Genomic DNA, 16,072 nt, shown 5'->3' with positions numbered 1-16,072 from the left:
CTACCTTTGTTAGAGAGTATGCCAGGCAAGACATTTTCTACCTTTGTTAGAGAGTATGCCAGGCAAGACATGTGCTACCTTTGTTAGAGAGTATGCCAGGCAAGACATGTGCTACCTTTGTTAGAGAGTATGCCAGGCAAGACATGTGCTACCTTTGTTAGAGAGTATGCCATCCATGTAAAACCTTTTCTACCTTTGTTAGAGAGTATGCCATCCATGTAAAACCTTTTCTACCTTTGTTAGAGAGTATGCCATCCATGTAAAACCTTTTCTACCTTTGTTAGAGAGTATGCCATGTAAGACATTTTCTACCTTTGTTAGAGAGTATGCCATGTAAGACATTTTCTACCTTTGCTAGAGAGTATGCCATGTAAGACATTTTCTACCTTTGTTAGAGAGTATGCCATCAACGACATTTTCTACTTTTATTAGAGAGTATGCCATGCAAGACATTTTCTACTTTTATTAGAGAGAATGCCATGCAAGACATTTTCTACTTTTATTAGAGAGTATGCCATGTAAGGCATTTTCTACCTTTATTAGAGAGTATGCCATCTACGACATTTCAGATAATACCTTTGTAAGAGAGTATGCGAGAAAATTTTAGGGAGACAACTCCACCTGGTTTTCAGCGTCCATTATTAATAATTCCTTTCCTAATCTTCATTTTTTAAATGTTCTTTTGTAAATGATATTCCAACATTTTATGGTTGTGGCGGATTTTTAGTACGGTCTCGGTTTTGAGATCATCCATGAATATGAATACTGGGGGGGGGGGGCGTTCTTCCATTGGTTAGGTATAAATATTTGGAAAGGAAGTGCTGACTCAGGCGGTGTTCTTGTTGTATTTTGAGGAATTTAGAAATTGTATTCACGTTTCACAATTCCGATTTTTCTCAAAATAACGACATGTTTATCCCGAAACTTTAGAATTTATTTTCTCTTAATGTAAACAGTTCACAAGCAGGCCTATGCATTATATCCATCTATCTGTTATTACATTTATTTTTATCTTCAAATATTTGTTATTACTGTGATGTAGATAATTAATTTCAAATGGCACGACACATTTCATATCTCTCACGCATGAACTGAAAACATCTCTATTAATGATAGAATGTCTGTCTGTATATTCATTGGTTGCCTCTATACAGTCTAGGCCATTTTATCTAGAATTATTAAACATTGGACATGTAACTACTGAAGCAAAATGAGCTCTTTTTATACGTATCTCAGAAATTTCAAATTAGAATTTTAATGAATTAAAAATTAAATTTAAAAATTTTTTATCAGGATAACTTGAAATTGTATAAATTAATTAAAATAGTTTTTTCATTAATTTGGTAAAAATGGTTATTTTACTGATTTCAACATAATATACGTAATATGTTTTCTTAAATTCTAAATATTTTCAAGAAGTATTTTGTTGCACAATTTTTAGTAAGTTACTTTAGTGTCGCAATAAAAATTCAAATTGTTTTTTTTTCCCGCCATAAATATTTGATCGCGTGATTTTCTCCCATTGTTGAGAAAATAAATAAGAAATATTCTATTGAATATCTAATTAGTTTAAAGTAGAAATAAGAAAGTGATGCTCAAATAGCACAGAAAACAATATGGTATCTGCTGACAAATTACCAAAAAAATCCTAAGATTTTAATAATGCTATGATATTATGAAATTGGACTCCATGGTAAATTTCATGCACATAATAAATAAAACAGAGGTTATTAAACAACAGTTTTGCTTTAAGGTTATTAAAAAAATTGCTTTAATGTATCACATTCAGATGCTTAAAAATTCTTTATAAGAAATTTTTGAAAAATTTATATATAAAAGATTTGATTGGAATTAAAAACAGCTTATTTCTAAAGAATCAGCTAGTCTCCGAATGCGGTATATTCTTTGTATTTACAGAATTTATTATTAATGTCCTTAAATATCCATATATATTTATTATTAATATCTTTAAATATACTTATATATTTATTATTAATGTCCAAATATATTCTAAAAATGCAAAATACTACGATTAAGTAGTATATTAATATAATTCTGTCTATTCAACAGCTTTTGTCCAATTCTTTTTACTTGATATTTACCCATTTTTTTTGTTTTTTTACTTTTTCTTATTTTTTCCGAAGCTTTGAGGACCTTACTGTATTTTACATCTTCATATCTCTTCGAAATTAATTTTTCCAAATGGTAGGAATTAAAACCAAGATCGAAAGACGATGCAATTATTGTCTTAAATTGACTTGGATTACATTGCCTTTATCAACAGTAATCTAAAACAAGAATGTGCTTTACATATTCCTTAATAAAAGTAATTTTTTCTAAAATAATATTTAATAAAAAATATTTTTCTTGTGAAATTTCCTTTTACCCCCAAAAATTCTTCCTGAAAAAACGTGCGCTATTCATTTCTCAAAAAAAGATGCATCTTGAAGTAACAATGGGTTTGATTTCTAAAAGGTGAATCAAGAGTTTAAGAGTTTTTGTATCCTTGATTTAATGGCCACACTTGCAACGTTAATCTGAAACGTTTTAATTCATTACTATATACATACATGGCATTATTTCGTAAAATACTCATTTATTAATTATTGGGAGGAATTATTACAATTATAAACTAAAATTATTAAGACTGAATGAAAGTATCAGAAATTATATATTTAATAATCTATTAATAATAATACATTATTACATTTAATAATAAATAAACATTATTATGATAAACACAGAATTAATAAAATATCATAAAGGAATCAAAACAGAAAAAAAAATAAATTAAAAACCTCCTGCGAATATACCACAAAATATTACTATTACTTTTTCATTAAAGCCCGAACTGCCTTTTCAAAAATGTTCAAAATCATTTGAATTGATCTACAATCTCATGTACAGAATTTAAATATTGTGTCTTGCATATTGAAATTATGAAAAGGTTTTAATTTGCTTCGACATCAGGAAAATCCGGTATTCGAAAAAGAATTAAGCCGAAAGCTCGATGTCTTGTGTGTTTAACTAAAGCATTATTCACGTTTGCGAAATCCCGCAGGACTCTTCAACACCCGAGAGCTTTGAAAATGAACGGCGAAATTCGAATATACCTCGTTAAAAGCATTTTTAATGCGACAGCAAATTCTATTAGCACATACTTCCAATTCATTCGCATAACGGCTCTCTTATTAAATAGCTTCGAAAAATTACAGAACACTTCATTTGCGGTCAAATGTCATTTGATTCGTGTAACATTTAAGAAATTTCCAAAGCGTCGCTTAGGTTTTAAAAGGTGGAATTGGATCTCATATTGTACAACTCAAGTTTGATTTGATTTGACTGTTTTGGATATTAATTTTTGTTTTGCATCAGACCATGCATATTTTAGATTTCATTGTAATATGATATTGTGAAGAGTAATAAGAAGAAAAAAAAATCGTGCACGTGAACTTCATTTTATTAATTTTTTTCATTTCTAGAAAACTAATTTTTTTATAAACATGATAGGTATCTACAAAATAGTGTTAAGATTCCAGTTACTTGTACTTTCCAATTGAAACAGCTTACTTTTTCGTGTATTACACAGATTACACTGCTCTGCTATTCTATAGACTAAATTCATAGCTGAATATTTTGATATTAATATAATGCGTACGACTTCGATAAAATTTTTATACTTAAACTGGTTCGAAAATTTGGCAACATATATAAATAGCATATTATTAAATTGTTATTGATTAGAATGCATGTTGAAGTATAATTTTTTTTTTAATGAGAATTTCAATTATTCTATACATGTGCCTCTCTTCTCAAAAATATGTTTAGAGTTTTGCATATAAACATCAACTCAATTTTTTTTTAAATATTTTTTTTATTCAAGAATTGTCAAAAATGTAAATAATTATCAGATTCAAAAAATTAGAATTGGATGTACATGCGTTAATAATGACTTATATGTTGATTCATGCGTATAAGTTTGTATTATAGGTAATTTGATTTTTGCAATTAGTTTAGAGTTTAATATCATATTTACGATAATATTTCGTTGAAAGTTAATTTTCCTTCTTTCCGACATGTTTTAATATTTTCTCTGAAAATATTATCAAACATCTTTTTTTTTTTTTTTTTTTGCATATAATTCTCGATATAGGTTGCAATCAAAGATTAGTATTTTTGAAATGGGTAAACTGATATCACAAAATTAAGACATGAATAAAAAAGGCAATTCTATTCATTCTAATACAACTTATGAATAAACTGAACTCACTTATTCCATAACCTTGCTTCTTTTGAATAAAAAATCGTCAAAACATAGTTCACAAAATTCATTAGTGCCAACACTGCGTATAATATCTTAGGGTTAAAATCTCCCGAACGCAGAACGGCACAATAGTGAAGGGAATTTATGTATCGGTCCATAAACAAAGAAAAAAAAATGTGGTATAGTAAATGCATTTTCTGTATGTTAAATATATGCAAATATCTCTTACTCCTTGTGGTAACCTTATCGACTTTGGGACTGGAATGTTCCAGGTTTGAAATCCGATTCCCCCGAAGAAATGCCGTGTAAGTGGATCTGGAGCAGGTTCAATTCGTCGGGGCCAAGCCTCCCCTCTCCACTAGTGTGACGCGGAAGTTTTGAGAGGGTGGTACCAGCTCAGGTGTCTTCCTCGTCATCTGACCGTGGCTCAAAATTACTCGGTCTCTCTCTAAATAGCCCCAGTGTGGCTTTGAAACAGGACGTTAATATAACTAAATTCTCTTATTTTGACACTAATTGCACAGAAATATAATATCACAGATTAGTTATAATTTGTACAGTTCGCTTCAGGATTCCAAGACTAGAGCTTTTCTATAATTGTATTTTGCTAAAGGATGATACGCAGAAAAATGAGCTATTATTACGTCTTCTAATCCTACAAATAATCTGAATTCACCCTATTGCTCATTGTGAACAATACCTCTTTTTATATTTCCACTCAGCCCATTTTTGAGGAAATAAACGCCTTTTAGCGCATACGCCAAAGCGCGGGAGATCTCCGAAACCGAGAATGAACAGTATATTTGATCCAGTATTATTTTTCAAAGGCCGGGAGTATTTAACTATACTTTTCCTTGATTGGGCGAATAAAAATGTATATAGAATTAATTTTACCTCCCATAAGTTCTTCAGAATAGAAAAGAGGATCATTTAAATACCAATAAGAAATTATACAGATTAATATGTACCGAAATATAAAGATAATTCGGTATATATTAATAAAAAAAATCAAGTGAAAATGCGACAAAAAGTCATTTTGGGATCCAGAAACAAGATAACAATTTTACTATAACCTACGTATTAGGAAAACGACTTTAATTTATATTGCAGGTGATCGAAAGTAAAGACAGATTTTTCTATGACCAATTTTAAAAGGTTAGAGGGAATCCTTTTAGGTCCCCCATCTCTAGGGAAAAGTTTCAGATTTCAAATATCATCGAATATATAAGAAATAACAGATAAAATATCCACTTATTATTTTTTAAGCAGAAGATGTTTCATTTTAATTTATAATCATATATTCTTTCCGACATTTGCAACAATTTTAAATTTTCTTTCCTGTTAACAAAATATTTTATTATCTCATATTTATGTCTAGAATTTCAGGAAAGAAAGATGCCGAAAAAAGAATCTAACATTGTTAGGAAAATAAGAAATACAATGTAAAGTATTATCAAATGAAAAAAAAAAAATGCATTTTTAGTTTCTAATATACTTTATCAAAATTCAAATTCTATTCTATCAGTAAAAATATTACTAAAATACAAAATTATTTACTCCTTTTCTACGACAAAGTTTTGGAAAGAAGATGAATGATCGAATCATTCTAGATAGTTTGGTAACTTTAAGCATATAATTAATTCGACTCTGTATCATTAAATTCGTAAAACGAGATCTCTTCTTGATTTTCAAACTGTCTCTCATCTATAACATGTCATCTCCAGTACGAAGATAAGAAGTAAAAGATTTAATGAAAAGTTATTGATTATATACAATATATTAAGAAAGTGAACAGTTTAACTACGTTTTTCACTATCACGAATTTGTTTTCGATATTAATTCCAAAAAATTGAAATTCGAAGTTATGAAGCCTAATTTGAAGGCAGCATGGAATATTTGCAATGCACAGCTACTGATTATTTAGTTCTACGAAGAGGGCACCATAGTTTTAATGATTAATTTACACTTATAATGACCTGACTACAAGCTTTGTAATTAAAGTTATATAAAAATTCCCGTCTGTTTCCCTCGTTAATTTTAAATTAGGAATTCTAATCATTATATACTTTAAATATTTACAACGATTTATGTATTAAATTTTTATTTAATACCTTCCTCTAATTGCTCCAGAGACTCAGTTTCTGAAGTAATTAGAAAATCTTTTGAACGACAAGTTTTCAAAAAGTACTTATAGATTTCCTTATTAAAATTTAAATAGATTGAACGCATTACAATATTTATAATAGAATTTATTTATATCTACTTTTATTAACTACTAATACTAAATATAGTTTATTAACTACGTTTATTATCATGCCAATACATTTCTATTTGTAAATATTATTGGCGATACTTGAAAAATCCCTGGCGAAACTAATTTCCATCTCAAAAGCAGCTAACCCTTGAAAACTTCTTCCAAACAAAATTTAGAAAGTTGCTTAATTCATTTATGAGTTTTGAAATTTCTTAATTCATTATGAGTTTAGTAATTCGAATTGGAATACATTGTTCTTTATTCAAGTAAATTTCTGACCGCGCAGCCATTTTTCAATGTACTAAACGCTCATAAAATTAAACATTGACCAATTTTAATATATCTTCATGTTAATGAGATAACGCCATCTGTTGTATCAAAAGAGAAGGTAGTAGAGTTATGTAACCGCTACAATGTTAGTTAGTTATATACTTTCTTTTATTATTTTCTATGAATTTTTAAAGCAGTTTTGAAAATAAGACTCCAAGCAATACTTTTCTATATCAATATGAAAGTTAACCCATTTCTATTAGATTTTAAATCGCAATTGACCCATATGGGTACAGTGCTATTTAGTACCCATATCTTCAACGGCCAGCTCTTCACAAATCATATTAATAATATTAATTTTTCTAGTTATATCAACTGACTTTAATGATCTACCTTATCAGACCAAATCAAAGTACTATTTGCATATTAGATCACATACTATTCCGATTGGTTAGCTAAGTATGCAAAGTGAAAAATTCGTTAAAAAAATATCTGAATTGATTTGTAAAAATTTTATTTTGCGATGTATCTGAAAAATGGAAAGTAAAAGGGTTACTAGCAGCCATTGATAACTTATTTAAATATAACGATTTTTAAAATGAAAAAAAAAATAGATAATTGGCTCTGCGGTAATGTCTAGATAATTTTGTTGTGGTTTTCGTAGGTATAGAATAAAATAAAATTGTCGGGATCAGTCGCCGTTTTATTTTGCAATCGATCTTGAAAATAGAAGGCAGATAGGAATTTACAGTCATTGATGCTGCTGTTGTTGTTTCTTATGGCGCTTGCCATGCAAAAGCCCGCAGTTCGAAGACAGCCAATTTAAGCCTGAGGGGAGCGCCTCTTGTTTCTATAGTAGCGCCATCTAGGGCCAAGAGAACGACTTAGCTACACACACGTCACAGCCCTTTTTACGGGGCGGACTTCATTCACGCATTTCATTCACTCAACCACAGATCGTAATTTAGACCTGAATCAGAGAACGATTGACGAATAATACTTGAGAAATATTAATTTTCGCCTTGAATTAAGCATCTTTTATAGAATCTATCGTGCGATTCTGGGCGATTTTTAGTGATTAATGCCTGACATGCAATTAATAATCGAATGTGTGTTTTATACACGCTTTATTTTTAAACTGGGCGATTTTTAACGATTAATCCCTGGCATGCGATTAATACTTAATCGAATTTGTGTTTTTAATTGCTTTATTTCTAACCGACTGGGATCAATATTTGAAACAGAACTATAACAGTAATCACAAAATCAAGTATCCAATTTCAAATGTTTATGAATTAATGCGTTTACGTACTTGTGAAAGTACAAACTGACGGATGGTCATTTCCTTGTAACCAAGGTTTATAATTCTAGCTCCTTTCGCTTTGAAGTTATGTTAACTTATATTCAGATAACCAGATAGACAGATTTTTTTCAAATGCCTGAGCTAAAAATTCGATAGAAATCTGCAAGTTTGATTTAAAGATCATATACTAAATTTCATCCGTCTAGCTAAAATCGTTTTTTAATCATCGTTCTAACAGACAAACAGACTGGAAAAAATGCAAAAAATGGGTTTTTCGGGTTAAAGGAAGTGTAAAATGCTGTGATACGTCAAAATCTCGAGTACGAGTTTTTGTATACTTCGTAAATAAGAATGTAAATATTTTTCAATATGCTCCATGAGGCCAAGAACTATCACATTTGGTACCAGATTACTTCTTATTTAAAGGAAATTCCCTAAGGAAAGGTACTTCGAAAATTAAATAAGATCTTTTATTTAAAATGCAAACGACTTTTTGACATTTCCTTTCACTAACGAACCATATTAATCAAACGAAATCATTTACACGCTGCTTAAAATCTATATATATATTTAGTGATATTGAATTCCTTTCCGTTTAATTTTCGTTCCTAACTTTTAAATACTTTTAAGTGGTGATCCCATTTAGAGCTGTTAACGCATTCGCTGCCAAAACTCCCGTCTGATATTCGGGTCGTCTATCTAATTAGATGACCCCTTCTTTGCTATTTCTTAACAATAGTAGAGAAGGGGTCATCTCATAAGATAGATGATTTGGTACAATTATATTTTATCTCTAATGCACAGACGCATAATGCGGTAGTCAACGCGCTAAAATCATTGAAATATATTCCATTCACAAAATGCAAAAATATACATATAACCTACGCATTGAAGTTAAATTCTATTATTAATTTTTCCTTGTTTTAGGGGGAGGGGAGGCGGGAGAGTAGAAGCATATGTTCATCTCTCAGGGCAGAGTTCGGCAAACAAATGACACCTTTTCGCCACAGGTGATGCTGTTAGTACAACCATTTAACTGAAGTATACATGGTAACAACATTTTTTCACTGTTTAATTTTTATATTTATAGTCACGAATGTAGTGAGTTTAGATTAGTTATATTAACGTCCCATTTAAAGCAGCACAAGGGCTATTTTGTGACGGAACTCGTAATTTTGAATCGCGGTCAGATGAAGAGGACGACACCTGAGCTGGCACCCCCCTCTCCACACCACGCCACACCAACGGGATGACGTTTGGAACTGATTGATTTATCGTGCAACAGACCCCCTTCCACGGCGGTTCTTCGGCGGAATGGGGTCTCGTACCTGAAACCCTACGGCTCACAAGCCGAGACCTTACCACCAGGCCACCACGGCTCCACGAATGTAGTGAAGACATTAAATATATTCTCTTTTTTTTGCACATTATATCATCTAGATAACAGAAAATTTTAAAACAAAACAATGATTGATGAATTAAATTTACGATATTATCATAATAGAATGTCCTCGATAAGAAGTTTGAATTTCTGATTTTTTTTTTTACATAATAAATATTGATAAATCTATCTGCTATATAAGTAAAACAAAATTTTAAAATAAAATAATGATTGATGAATTAAACCGAAGACATTTTCATAATAGGAATTTTCGATACGTGGTTCAAATTTCTGATTTTTTTTTATTTACATAATAAATAATGATAAAATTTAACATCTTTTTAATATTTTCAATATTTTTTTTGATAAACCTATCAATTTTCACTAAAAGGCATTTCAAAATATCTACTAGAAATCCATAGCGTCTCAAAATTATTTACAATTATTAAGGACATCGTAAAAATATATACCAAAACTACAGACAACTCGCATAAATGCTGCATTTGAAACATTCTTTAGCATTTTTAAAAAGTATCGATAAACTAATTGAAAATTCTTTACAGAAATTATCTTTATATCCCGTGGGCTCATAATACTTATTTCTCTTCCCGAATTCCTTTTTGTTACTTCTACTTGTGGTAAGAATTTAAATTAAGATATTTATTTTAATAAGTATTCCCTTGAGATTTCGAATAAAATGTATTCTGTATTCTTGAATTAAATTAGATTTATGAAACACAGCTTCAAACATAAAATATTCGGTTTGAACATCAGCACACTGAGTTTCTGTTATATCCGAAATAATTAGTTGAAAAATGCAAAGTACCTGTGGGAGGAAAGAGGTTTCAAAAACGAATGCTCAATTTAAAGATTTTTTTTAAGTGATTAAATATACATAATTATAGTTTTTTTATCTTGTGTTTGTTCTAAATTCTTAAATTCAATGATATATATGAAATTTCCAGCATTTTAGCTGAATGAGATGATAAACATAACATATTTAACATAGTATTATTAAACGAAACTCGTCTAAAAGTGAATGCCGGCTTTCCCTTCTTTTTTCTTTTATTATTTCCCTTCCTTGTAAAGTTTTTCATTTAACATTGATACGCAAATTCGAAGTAACCACAAAATTTATTTCATTGTTTTCTGGATGTTAGGATATTTATATATATGCAATATGTAAATTGTAACAAGCGTGCCATAGCATGCATAATAATTTAGATATTCTACAAATAGTTGGATCTAGAAATAACGAACTAGGCAGGAATTATTTCTTGGCTATGTTAACTTGTAATAGAGTCCTATGTTAACTTCTGACAGATAAATCGCCAAAATTCGAGCAATTTCAAGATAAATTCTGCTAGCGAAGTAAAACAACTGTCGTTTTGTCGTGAAAACAAGTGGTTTCTGACCAAAAGCCCATTAAAATGTCTGTAAAATTATTTCTTTTTACAGACTAATCGCGCAGAGAAGTAATGATGCAGATTCATAACAGTATATAAGATGAAAGGTGCGATTACATTGGTCATGTGACTCTGGCATAACCTGAATTGACTTAATTAAATTAATTTATTGCTTTCTAAAGGATTAATTGGCAACACTTGTTGTTCTTACCAGAGGTTTAAAAAGGTAATTCTTGTGTTGCTATTACATAGCAGACGTTTCAAAAGAGATGAAAAGGCTTAAATCTATGTTATATCCACTTTCTAGATTATTATATTATTTATATTAATAGTTAAATTACATTCCAAATTGCTCTAATTTCGCCACTTTACAAGCATAGTTAAATAGTGTTACAAGCCTGTAAAGTTGCTTCTCAACACGAATAGTTCTAACACTGGAAAGACTGCTTTACAATCATCTGCATTAGATGCTGCTTGGGTGACGAGCCAGTGACCCCAGAGCTTGGAGACAAACTTGGCAACCAATTGCCGACTTGGCGACAAATTTGGCGCCAGAATAGATAATGCTGGAAACTGAGAATTTTAACTATCCGTCCATTAAGAACCGAAATACGCCTGATTGGCCTAAAAAATTCTCGGCCCACCTCTCGGGAGCTAGAAAAGGACGGCAGTCTCAAGCTGCAAGATGTCGTAGTCATAGACAAGTAACAAGTCTTAGAGAGGATAGCGAAGCAACGGCGGAGTGTCAACGTTGTGTGGAGCGCAAGCTAGTACTGAACCGAGCTGTGTGCCAAGTCCTGTTGTCTATGGTTGAAGTAGCATCAAGTTGTGTGTGGAGTAGCCAGTCGTGCGGTAGTGAGTCAGCAGTCGGATACAGATAAAACAAGAAAAGACAGTTAGAACTTCAGCCCTTTGGAGAGACCGTAGAGCAAAGCTCCGAGGATCCCCTCTCCTGCTGGATTCTGTCTGGCAGCTTTGTGTGCTGTGGACGATTACTACTTGTGGTCTATTGTGGGCTATATTGTGCTGCTGTGTGCTGTCCTGTGTGTACGTCTCGGCTGTATATAGTTGTCGTCTTTGTATTTGTCTCGTCTGTGCACTCGTGTTCTTTGTGTAAATAAACGTCGTCGCTGTTTTCTACTGAGACATGATGATTGTGTTTTCACACCATACACCCACTACAGGCAAACCCGGTGAAATCCGTAACAAGAGAGAGAACTTGGTACTATTTTTAAATTATATTTGCAAAACAAGCTTTTCATTTTATGTTAAAACTTTTAGTTTAACAAAGTTGGTTGATATTTTAAAACTAATGCTATTTCTAAGGGGGATCAACTGCGGGTTGCTGAAAATGATTTAATATTCACAATATATCTTATATTTAAAACTCTAAGTAAAACTATTTTTAACTATTTTAATAAAGGATATTAAAATCTATGGAAAATATATTCACGCTATGCCTATATAAATAGTCTTTTGTTATCACTGTGAATTAAAAATTGTATCCATATGTACTTACAAAGAAATTTGATTATTAACAAACATTATGATATTCAAAAATATTTACAGAATAAAGGCTTTATAAAATGATCTTTATAATTTTGGAAATGAGAAGAAGAAATAACTTTTTTAGATAATAATACTTATTATAAATTTAATCATAAAGAGAGTTTAATTACTCCGAAAAATATCATATTAAAATAATTTTTCCACAACCATTTTTATACTTATTTTTTTCTCTTCGATATCAATTTAAAATTTTATCTGACTTTGAGTTTAATGTTAAATTTTATTTCATAAAAGAACTGAAGAAATTTAATTAAACTACTCTGAGAAGTTAAAAAAAAATTTTTTAATGAATTTTAGATCTAATAATTGCTTTTAATTTGGAAAAATATAAATCAAGCGAAGACAATGGTGTAACGATGGATTTTTTTTCATTTTATGTAAAAGATTTTATATAAGGACAAAAAAAATCGATCACATTCTTTGTTAATTAATTATATATATATATATATATATATATATATATATATATATATATATATATATATATATATATATATATATATATATATATATATATATATATATTATCATGTTGCGTGATCAGGGAAAGAAATTTTTAAACATCATACCCCATGTCAGTTTAAATATTTTTTTTAAAAAAATTGAATAATGCATTGATTAAAATTTATTATTAAATATTCTTTTATTTTTACAGTTTCTAAAAGCCGAAATCACAATAATGAATTATGATTATATTTTATTTCATTTATCTGCTGTCTTTCCTAATAATAAGGGAGAATTTGTTGTTCTACTCACGCTTTGGAAGCAATATTGAACAGCCAAATTTGGTATAAATTTGATTCGGATGGTGAAAATATGCACCTCGATTGACTTAATTTTTGATTAGTTAAAATTTTATAAATTCTTGGCGCTTTTTCATGATAACTTATACAATTTTAATACAGGGAAACGATTATACATTATTTTAAAATATAAAAAAATCATTTTTATTATAACAATATAATCATGAGCGAATGTTTTTGAACTTTTGAAAATTATGCAAAAATAAAAATAATTATTATAATAACTTTCATTATTACAATGAAATTTATTTCATTTTTCGCTTGTCATCAAGTATTTAATCTTATGATTTGCTGTCATAGTTGAAAGGCAGAATTCCGTAAAGTATCTTCATTGTTTTCATAAGGAGAAGGAATGTATAGTAACATTTCGACAAAGAAAACGTGCAAATTCTTGAAGTGATTACCCAAACACTATTGTCATATGATAAAATTCGACACGATTTTTATTAAAATAATTCAACGCTAACATTAGTCACAATTTGATGCTTAAATATTTTGTTAAGGGTATCATGAATATCAAGAAATCCGTATCAGATTTAGCGGAAATTCAACGCATGAAATTTCGCGACAAACCAAGTGGTCGTCAACATAAAGCTAACAACGTATAAAACAATAAACATTTCAAAGTTAGTTCATAGCAAAAAAATTTTGCAGTGATTTTCAGAGCCATATATGCAAGAGAAAAGCAATCTTGTTTAGCAGACCATTCTTAACAGTGCTGTAAGTAAAAGGTGAATTTTCTCAGTCATAAAAATTAAATGTGTAATATCAATATTAAAGCATGCATTTATTGTAGATGTATGTATTTCTATTTTTAAATCCATACAGAAGGAAAAAATGAAAATAAGTTTTTAAAAGTGTGATTGTAAATTTGAATTACATTTCATTTTTATGACTACAAAAAACAAAAAATCTTCTCACTCCTGTGTTATCATGATATTCATCAAGAATAAGATATTGAAATGAAATAAATGTCATATTTATACTCCACATATATACATAAACTTCATTTAAAAATAAATTTATAATTGTTAATTTTGGATTTTTTTTATTTTACATTGTAATAATTTCTAAAATAATTAAATATGGATTGTTTATATTATTAAATCTCTAGATCGCTTTCCTTTTATAAATTTAAAACACATAACATTTGGAAAAAATTGATTTTTGCTTCGATTAAAATATAACAAATAACATAATTAAACATTAATTATTAACATTTTCTCAAGAACCAAGAAAACCTCTTTTCCTTAAATCCAACCTCTAATACATTTTTGCTCCCATCATTTTAGTTCACTTAATTCAAGAATTCAAATATATTTCAAATAAATCTTTTCTTCAAGCAAACTAAACTTTACATTAAATCCCAAAATCCCATTATGTATAACAAGTATTTTCTGAATGGTATAATCTGTTTGTGCTGCAATCATTTCCATGTAACATATTTTTGTCTCTTTCAATGATTTATCTAGATATTCAACCTACAGGGAATCTTAATGGGTCCGATTTCAGAGACATAATACTGCGGAAAAGAAAGGAACAGTATTTAAAAGCCAAATTCAGAATATGAAATTAAATTTTGAATGCAGAAAATATTATTCTATTTTGATTTGGAGAATTGATGGCATTTTCTACTGAGCTTCTTAAAATTCACGGAATTTTAGAATTAAAAATCATCTTATACAAAACTTAATTTTATAAGCAAACCCGCATTGTATCGTAGAAACCCAAACACATTTATAATTTCATAATAATTACGAAACCTTATAACCATTGAAGAGAAATAAGAATTAACGTCTTTATTTAACTTCTTTTTAAAATGAAATCTTGTCTTCTTGAGCTGTTTCTATCTCATTAATTTTAATGAACTGCAAATGGAGATGGATTTGAAATGTCTGGTTAAAGTAAATAAAAAGAGTATTTTTCTATGCCTGGCTTGTGTTGTAAAATTAATGAAATTTCCAAAGATAACTTGATTTGTACTTATTTGACGTATGGCCAAAAAATAATAGATGACCTTTATATTTTTATAGGCAGATTTTAAAGATAAAAGAAGGGACATCTGAAAGAAAAGGATTTGCATAAACAAAATACTTATAATTTAGATGAATCTTTCTAAATTGTTTACTATTTTTCTTTCTTGAGAAACTTCAACAGATTGCTTTATCTGCATTTTAAGGTAAATTATATTGATTTTTTGATACCCTATATTGGCACTGAACAAGCAGCTAGTGTAGTAACTGTTTCTCTGTCCTTCAAAATAGCTACCTTTTTAGGGACGATGAGTTGATCAGGTCTTCAGAAATTATCTTCTGTAGATATACAAATTTCTAAAGCTCCTTTCCTCTTAATTTTTGATAAATAATTTAACCTTTTATAGGGTATAATTCGGGGGCATTGGCAAATAAAATTTTCAAGGTTATATTATGATAAACTGATGATGTAAATACTAAAATATCAAAAGTTTGCTGATTTGCCATTTAAATATGAAATAAAGGGTGGAAATTATACTTACTAGAGATCATTCAGGGAAAACTGAAAGTGGTAAGCCTACTTACAAATGAACATTAAAGGTAAAAATAGCATCGAATATTCATCGGCAAGTATACTTATCACTCAATTTTAAGTAATTTAAAATAATTTTATACAGTTTTTTTAGTTCAAACATGGAATTCAACTTCAATAATGTCTTACATTAAAATTCGAAATTCATTTTGCATTTATTGGGCTGTTTGTGCAGATTGCTATATTGTATAAAAATAAAACTTTTGCAATTTGATGCAATTTTATTAATAACATCTTAGCCACGTTTTGCTTTAAGA

Source organism: Argiope bruennichi, chromosome 3 (genome assembly GCF_947563725.1).
Source record: "Argiope bruennichi chromosome 3, qqArgBrue1.1, whole genome shotgun sequence".
NCBI lineage: Eukaryota > Metazoa > Arthropoda > Arachnida > Araneae > Araneidae > Argiope > Argiope bruennichi.
This window is presented reverse-complemented; position numbering follows the sequence as displayed.